The sequence below is a fragment of the Belonocnema kinseyi genome, chromosome 9 (genome assembly GCF_010883055.1).
Source record: "Belonocnema kinseyi isolate 2016_QV_RU_SX_M_011 chromosome 9, B_treatae_v1, whole genome shotgun sequence".
Lineage (NCBI taxonomy): Eukaryota > Metazoa > Arthropoda > Insecta > Hymenoptera > Cynipidae > Belonocnema > Belonocnema kinseyi.
Window position 1 is genome coordinate 25,051,721 of NC_046665.1, and position 8,695 is coordinate 25,060,415.

An 8,695-nucleotide genomic window follows, 5' to 3' on the forward strand; every position below is an offset into this window, starting at 1 on the left:
ACAAAAGCGATTTATATTAAATAGGAAAACAAAGAAAGTGTAAAAAAATTAAGAGCATAACAATCCGAACAGTTAATGTATACAATTTTTGACATCAGTCTGCATCAGTCATAATTTTGCTCCTCAGTTATGCTTTAAAAATACCGTGATAATATTTTATAATTATTTTCCATTTCGATAGTTTCCTTTTTTTAAATACGTTTTTGCAGCACAGGCGGTTGCTTTTTAAAATAAGGGTTGATTTTACAAAAGTGTTTATATTACATTGGAAAGCAAAAAAATAGAAAAAAAATCTAACTTAGTCATTTTTTTAATACTTTTTTTGATTACAGGGGTTATTTTTTAAAAATAAGATTTGATTTTAAAAAAGCGATTCATAGTCCATTGTAAAGCCGCTGAGTTCTCTGACCTGATTAATTAACTACAGCATATGCATCCAAACTGTAAATAAAGAAATAACTACAAATAAAAATTAAGAATCGAATTATATTTTTAAAGAATGTACATTGAAAAAATATTTATATTGATTAGGAAGTGCTTCCAAAATATTATAAAAACATATAAATTTCTATCTTCCCTGAAAGCTGCTTCATTCCCCTGACTTCCCTGACAAACTTTATTTTTCCTGACATTTCCCTGACTTCTCTGACATGTGGCGACCCTGTACTGTAACTATTTCTTTGTATCAATCTTATTTGAAATGTATTCTGTAAAATCCGTAATTATTGAATGCGTGCAACTTTTTTCCTGAAATCAATTCTGTGCACCTCCTATACAGTTATTTTTGTTAACATAAGCAAGAAGTCTAATTTTCATTGCTTTTTCAAAAATTTTTGGGAAAACACTCAATATTTATATCGGTCTATAATGACTTGCCCGATTTTTTGGCCCTTTCTTGTGTATTAGAACAATTTTACTCTTTTTTAATAAATTTGGACATGCTCCCAGTTAAAAATCTTTATTAATAATTTTTAACAGGATAGAAACTTTTTATTATTGGATATAATATCATAAATTCGTTTGTAGTTATATTGTCATCTCCCGCTGCTGTAATCTTTTTTCAACTATCGACAATTTGATCTAATTCAACGCTATTTATGGAAATAAAATTTGTCATGAGTGTGTCACATTCTACTTCTGGTGATTTAAAGGTACTATTATTTCTGTGTCTGATACTTTTAGTTAATTTCTTTCATTTCTGTTATTATTTTTATTATCGTAGTTAATGATAGATCCCTGTTATTTATAAGTCTAATCAAAGATGCAGGAAATGAAACATTTTTAATTATAAATTGTGTTCTCATTTTAGTTTCTTTCTCTTTTATACGTTTGATTAATTGAGGGGCTAGAAACAGAAAGGGCACATAAACTCATTCTACGGGCTAATTATTGTCTCAGTATTGTCGAAATGTTCGTTCGAGGTGGACAATACTTAGCCGGTGGAATGAGTTCATGTGTCCTTTCTGTTTCTGGCCCCTCAATTCTATTAGGTCCTGTATGATATTAATATTTTTATTTTCATATTCTTGTGTTGAATTTTCTTTTACTTTTTTCATATCAACCTTTTTAATATTAAGTACCTCTTTCTCATCATTTTTTACTTTTAATGTATGGAATTCGATATTCAGAATTCTGTGATCTACTAGAGTGAAACTCTTATACTGTGCCAGTTTTGGGGCAAGCTTTGGTGGGGAACGAACCCAATCAAGTTCGGGACTGCTTTTGTTTAGTCGCGCCTGAGCGAGCACTGCACAACCCGCGCAGCTCCTTTTACTCCTACTTGCGGCGCGGCCTCAATTCTTGGAAGAACTATATCAGGGTGGCCTATATCAGAGTTTACTGTATTAATTTCTGCAAACAAGACTTACATTAAGTTCGACAGCCTAACTGCCTGATTCATTGTACTAGTGTGTTAGTATTATACCATTTAGCCATGTCCCTTAACGATTTTAGACTATTTTAAATATTGTAAATAAGCTCAAGATACTATGAGAGTTTTCAAGTGAATACGAGATCTCCCCCCCCCCCACACCTCTTTCAGGGCATGTATATATTATTGCACTCTTAAGAAATAAAAGATTTGATGGAGCAGCTGGGTGTAATCCTGTGAGCCGTTCTAGGCCCGTCGAATTTTTTTACTGAATTTCAAGTAAAATGTTCTACTGATTACGAAAAATTAGGATGCCCCCACTCCAAAAAATGGGATAAGTTCGAGATATTTTGGTTGATTTTTGTTAATCAATGCAATAGTCCTGCTGCAATTTGTTTCCTTAAGTGAAAAATGTAGTAGAAGTAAACCGGTTTCATGTAAAATTTTGGAAAAATCTCTTTTATGGAACTCCATAATTTGCAATTGGAAAAAAAATCGCGCTGACTTTTTTACAAATAGGTTGGGTAGACTTTCCACTTAATTGGCAATTTTGTATGCGTGCACAAATGCAAACACATGGGTTATATTTGCACGTGTACAAGCGTATGTATTCTTAAAAAGTGTGACAACAAAAACCTTACCAACATGCCTTGGAAAAACAGACTCGTAGAAACAGTACTTTCTAGAAACACCTTGAAAATCATCATTTTTTTAAAAGTGAAGTCGGTAAAACCCGCGCAAAGTGGAATCAAAGACCTCGTCAACGTGCCTTTAAAAAGGAGACTCGTAGACAAAGAACTTTATGAAAATATCTAGAAAAGTATAATTTTTGTGCGTGTCTCCGCCGCGCATATTTTGCTTCGGCCCGCTACTTATATATAACTTATATATAACCAAAACACTAAAAACGAACTAATGAGACCCGACGGAATTGTCCCCGTGGACTACTGTGCACTTGGTTGCTACGGTACTTGCACAACTTCGCTAAGCTTCGAGCGCAGCTTTCTTGTCCTATTTGAACCCTCACCCATAACAAAAAATCCTGAAAGCGGTATATCGAGGCACAATAAGCCGGAGCTGGCGTGTACTTCTCGAGGCGTTGCAAAAGTCAGTTTGAACAGGCATTCCAAGGTGATGACGATAATGTTTCGTTCTCGATTGTCTTCCTGGCGGAAAAAATTTGAAGAAATAAGAAATGATAATAATAGTGATTCATTTACACATTCTTTAGCAGTCAATAATTCCTTTACTCAAAATGAATCCGCAACAAATCAGAGATTTCCTAAATGATGGAATGGAATTAGATAGTGATGATAAAGACGACCTTTCAGATGACATTTAAGATGAAGACGAAGGTTTTATACAAGAAGAAACTGAGAATGATTTATTGAGCGAAAGTGAGACTGATTTCGAAAATTGTTCAAAAGATGTTTTGGGAGATCTAGCGGCCCAACCAAATTTTTTATTTCTTTTAAAAGATAAATTAATTTTTTTAAATAAAGATGCATTCGATCCAAGTTGAAAATTTTTTTACAGACGACATATGGATATTTAATTAGGCATTTACACATTCTAACCATTCATTCCGCGGTCTACCTCTGGGCACGCTGCCATTTGCTTTACCTTGATACACTTGTTTCGTTAGTCGTTCATTTGGCATTCTCTCAACATGTCCGAACCATTTTAACCGACTTCTTTCCCATGTGTCTACTAGCGTCTCTTCTGCACCACATTCTTTTAGAATGATCTAGTTACTTACTTTGTTCACCAGGGTTTTCCTCTCGCTACCGTTCAGTACAGTCGGTACAAATTTAGAATTATGTATTGCCATTTTAGCTTTATTTGATATATTTTTACTTCTGATAAGGGGACCTGCTCTACCAATAACCTTCTTACCTTCGTTTATGCGACTATATAATTCCTCATCTATCTTCCTGTCCCTAGTAAATAAGCTACCAAGGTAAACGAACTTATCAACTTGTTCAAATCTCTCATCATTTAATAAAATATTGCATAGCGTTTTCTCACACTTTCTTTCGAACACCATAGTTTTTGTTTTATTTGCGTTAATTTTGAGGCCCATGCTCTTCATGCTTGCATTCATTTTATTCAACATTCTTTGTGAGTCTTCGATTAACTCTACCATAACAACCTTATCATCTGCGAACGCTAACCCACGTAAAAGCTTTTTCTAGGTCAACAAATGAACAGAAAACTTTTTTTCCTACTCTTAAACTTTTTTCTGGAATTTGCCTTAAGCTAAATATTTGATCCGTACATGACCTTCCTAGCATAAACCCACTTTAGACTTCCCAAATCTTTGCTTCTGTTATTTTCATTACCCTACGAATGAATATTTTTGAGTATATTTTACTTACGGTACTTAATAAGCTGATCCCTCTCTAATTATTGCAGTCGCTTTTATCTCCCTTTCTTTCGTATATTGGTACGATAATCGATTTTTTCCAATCCTCTGGGACATCTACCATCTAGAAACATAAATTTATCAATTCGCACAGTCTATGTGGTATGTACTCGCCACCGTGTTTAAGCATTTCAGCGTTAATACATTCTACCCTGGCAGCCTTACCGTTTTTCAAGTTCTTAATTATATCCCTCACTTCAGTGACAGACTTTCTCAATTGAGTTTTCTAACGCATCGTGTTAACATCGCAGTTGTGGTATCCTATAGCTTCATCTCCGAATTGTCTCCTAAAATAGTCTCTGAAAGCCCCTAGTATTCCGTCTGCATCATATACCATTTCCCCCCTACAATTTCTCATGTTGACAAACTCTGTACTTTTGTTTCCTTTCATTTTTTATAAAGCAGTTTCTTGCTTCCTTTGAACTCGTTTTGTATTTTCATTTCTTCTTCTGCTCTAATTGTATCTTTACGTCCCTTAACTAGTCGTTTGTGTATCATGTTTTCGCGACTATAATCATTTCTACGTCTATTTCTTTCCTCATTGCTAAGACCTACGATGTTCAAAGTTCTCCTGTACGCTTCTCTCTTTGCATTTTGGGCAGTCTGAATTTCATCATTCCAATACGCGCCACCAGACATTCTTCCTACAATTGCGGTACCACACACTTTTATCGCACATCTAACAATGATATCCCGTAACTTTGTCCAGGCGACCTCTATATCTTTATTTTTTATACTTTTTAAAAAAAATTTTTTATTTGCGTTTGTTTTGTTTTCTTGGTTCTCTTTTTGCTCCATCCCCGACCTAAGTTAATATTTGAGATCAGAAGGTAATGATCAGTATAGCATTCAGAACCCCTCATGACCCTTGTATCTTTGACTAACTCTCTTAGTGTTTCATCCGCAACAACAAAGTCAATAATACTGCGGCTATTTCCTTTAGACCAGGTGTACATGTGTATCATTTTATGCCTAAGCCAAGTATTTGTAATAAACAGACACCTTTCTAAGCATAGACCAACTAATTTATCTCCGTTATAGTTTGTTCTTGGATCCCCAAAATTACCTAGTACTCTTTCTGTATCCTGGTTTTGGATGCCCACCCATCCGTTCATGTTTCCTAGTAGAATTATTCATTCCTCATGTTCGCAAATATTTATTGTGTCATTTAATGTGTTCCACAAGTCGTCTTTTACTTCTCCGGGATCACTATCAACTGGCGCTTAGCATGCTATGATAAATAGTCTTCTGATTCTTACTTTTATTCTAGCCCATATCAGTCTGAGAGATACGAAATTATGGTCTCCAAGATGCTGCTTTGCACTTTCATTCAATATCAGACCTACTCCTTGTCTACCATGTGATTCACTGTCTACTTCTGACCATATCAGAAATCCGACATTCAACACGCCGTTTTCTATGTCTTTAGTTTCGCATCCCTTGTTCTTTGTTTCTGGCACACATAAAATATCTAGTTTCCTCACGTCCATAGTTTCACGCAATTTTTTTACCTTGAGATCATGTACCCCCGTAGAATTCCAAACACCCAGTCTCCATTCGTCGCCTGAAACATGACCTTTAGATTTTCCGTGTGCATGCCTTTTGTCAATTAAAGTTCCAATCCTTCCCGAGGCTTTTTTGTAGTTTTATTACTCATTGTTTAGATTATACGCCCAACTATCACCTTTATGCAATAACTTTATTTTCTGAGTCGAAATCATGTCAAAGTTAAGTAGAAAATCGTCATATAGTATTATAATAAAAAGAGAGACCCCCCCCCCCCGTTCAAAATCTCAGCGTTATTTCTAGTTTTTAGGTTTAAAATTTCTTTTTTATTAAAAATTATATAAATTTATATGAATTACTTATCTTCAATTACGTTTCCGGATTTCCTAGTATCTGCATAACAAAACACAATTTTAAGAAAGAACACATATTCCAAATTTAAAAGGTTCTATCTGGTTTTTTCCTCAAGTCCGAGATACATGACCGGCCTCTTTTAGTTATTACGAAACTGCTAAACAGGACACAGAGAACTCGAGAGTCGGTTTACAATTACGTCACATCCCCCAACCTTAGGAAAGCCACGAAGGAGAATTTAAGAAAAATCATCTTCTTTAAAGTCCTTTCAAAACCATTGGCAATTTGTAAATACACCGTCTAAGGAGTTTAATTTCATCAAGTTTTCCGCTTTTTTCAATACACAGCCAAACTTTTCACCAATAAAACAGTTCAATTTTTGAATTTTCAACTAAGTGCACAGATAAATGATTTTGTTTATAAAATAATTAAATCAATATGTATATATATATAGCTTGTTTTTTTGCGTTTGTTTATTTTAGGCCTAAATCTTTGAATTTATAATAAAAAGAGAGCCTCCCCCCACTCCCGGTTCAAAATCTCAGCGTTATTTGTAGTTTTTAGGTTTAAAATTTCTTCTTTATCGTAAAATTATAATAAATTGTTATAAATTACTTATCTTTAAGTACATTTTCGGATTTCCTAGTATCTGCATAAAGAAACACAATTTCAAGAAAGAACACATATTCCAAATTTAAAATGTTCTATTTGGCTTTTTCCCCAAACCCGAGATACATGACCGGCCTCTTTTAGAGTTATTACGAAACTGCTACAAAGGAGACAAAGAACTTGAGAGTCGGCTTACAATTACGTCATATCCCCTAGCCTTAGGAAAGCCACAAAGGAGAATTTACGAAAAATCATCTTCTTTAAAGTCTTTAACATAAAAGTTAAAAAAATAGTCAAATTTTAGCCGCAAACCCGTCTCACGACCGTGAGATAGGTGGTTACAGTCTGTAACGGAATCAATGTGACGATCCGGCAAGTTTCGTGCACGTTGTGGACACAGAGCGACCCAAGGACGAACGCTTTCTGCATTTTTCTCGTAAATGTTTTAGCATATTGTTCACACGCAGGGATGCTCTTCAGGCTACTAATCAGTGAAAGCTTGGCACCTCCAAGAACACCGATGATAAGGACGATTAGTTGAACAGAATATTACGGGTACAATCGTTGCAACTCCCTTATAAGGTCTCTTACCTCTCTTTTTATTCCCCTTGGCTATGACGTTTCTGTCAGCTGGTGCCGAAAATTTGATAACGAACATGGTTCGCTTCTCGAAGTCAAGAAGAACCATGCCAGGCCTCTAGTGTGCAACAGAAGCAATTGTCGAGAATATAAAGTTCCAGTATATGCGTACGTAGGTTGTTCCCGCATGAGTTCGACAACTAGATAGTATGTGTGCTAAAAGCTCGGGGTGTGCATGGCACGTCCTGCAGTTATGATCGGGAATGTCTTGGCTCAAAATATGGCGACGGTATGTTAAGGCGGAAATGACACCGTCTTGAAATGCCAAAATGAAAACCTCCATGCCAGACTTCAACCCCGGTGATTTAAGGAAAGCAAGTTAGCTCACACGACAATGACTGATCCTTTACATTTCTGTGGAAGATACCGTACATCCTCTTATCGAGGAGCTGTTCACGGAAGTTTTTCTCTTGTGCTTTCTTAATCCGGGCTTTCAGGAGTGAGTACTCGAGAGATAAGATTTGATGCATTTTGCTCACCCCAAATACTGAATTTAAGTCGGAGTATTTCAGCAGCCTCCTCCGCTGCTTTGTACAGAAACACTCCTTTGCCCACTTCTTCGAGCTTCCTGACCATTTCAAGAAGAGGGTCTCTTCCATTTGCGACTCTATAAGCTGTACCCCGAATAATCCTGTTGTGAAGACATTCAATATTCCGCGACCATATTGACGGCGTGAGATGTAGATTCGCGGAACAGAAGACTCTAAATGCATGTTTTTGTTTATATGCATAACCTTTCATGTACCGATATCAAGGGATCTGAACTCGTTCTTCGTCCACGGTACCACTCCAAATGAATAGAGTACTACCGGGACGGCAAGCATGTTCGTTGCAAATACTTTGTTCCCGGCCGACAGTTCGGAAGACCAAATCTGCCGGATGAGACGTTTGTATCTGCTTCGGAGAGTATCCTTTATAGATGTCACATCCTGGATGCGGCTCTGTGGCACGCCCAGGTATGTATAAGTCTCTCCAGCGCAAAAGTGTCGTATAGCGCTTCTATCAACCAGCTCAGGATCTTCAGGGATGCCGTTAGGTTTTCCTTGCTTCAAATAAACCTTGGCACATTTGTCTAACCCAAATTTCATTCCAATTTCCTTAGTATATCGTTCGACAATCCCTGGAACTAGATATAGTTGCTCTTTGTTTTTAGCATAAATCTTAAGATAATGTAAGGCAAAAGTGAAGTGGGCTTTCTTTGAGCCTCGTTGTTCATACATTTCTTGCCACACAGGTTCAATTGCCCGAACAATCCTATCATTTAGGATAGCTGTGAATATCTTATAAAGCGT

General features: G+C 36.2%; 1 protein-coding gene across 1 annotated transcript in view; it reads right to left on the reverse strand.

Annotated features, from left to right (window-relative positions):
• Positions 1-4,517, reverse strand: part of LOC117179456 (GPN-loop GTPase 3) — a 53,815-nt gene extending 49,298 nt beyond the window's left edge. The window contains exons 1-2 of the mRNA XM_033371283.1: positions 4,461-4,517; positions 4,249-4,359 (exon numbers count right to left, since the gene is read on the reverse strand). The gene's annotated coding sequence lies outside the window, so the exon portion shown is untranslated. The remainder of the gene's footprint in view (positions 1-4,248; positions 4,360-4,460) is intronic.
• Positions 4,518-8,695: the final 4,178 nt, after the last annotated feature.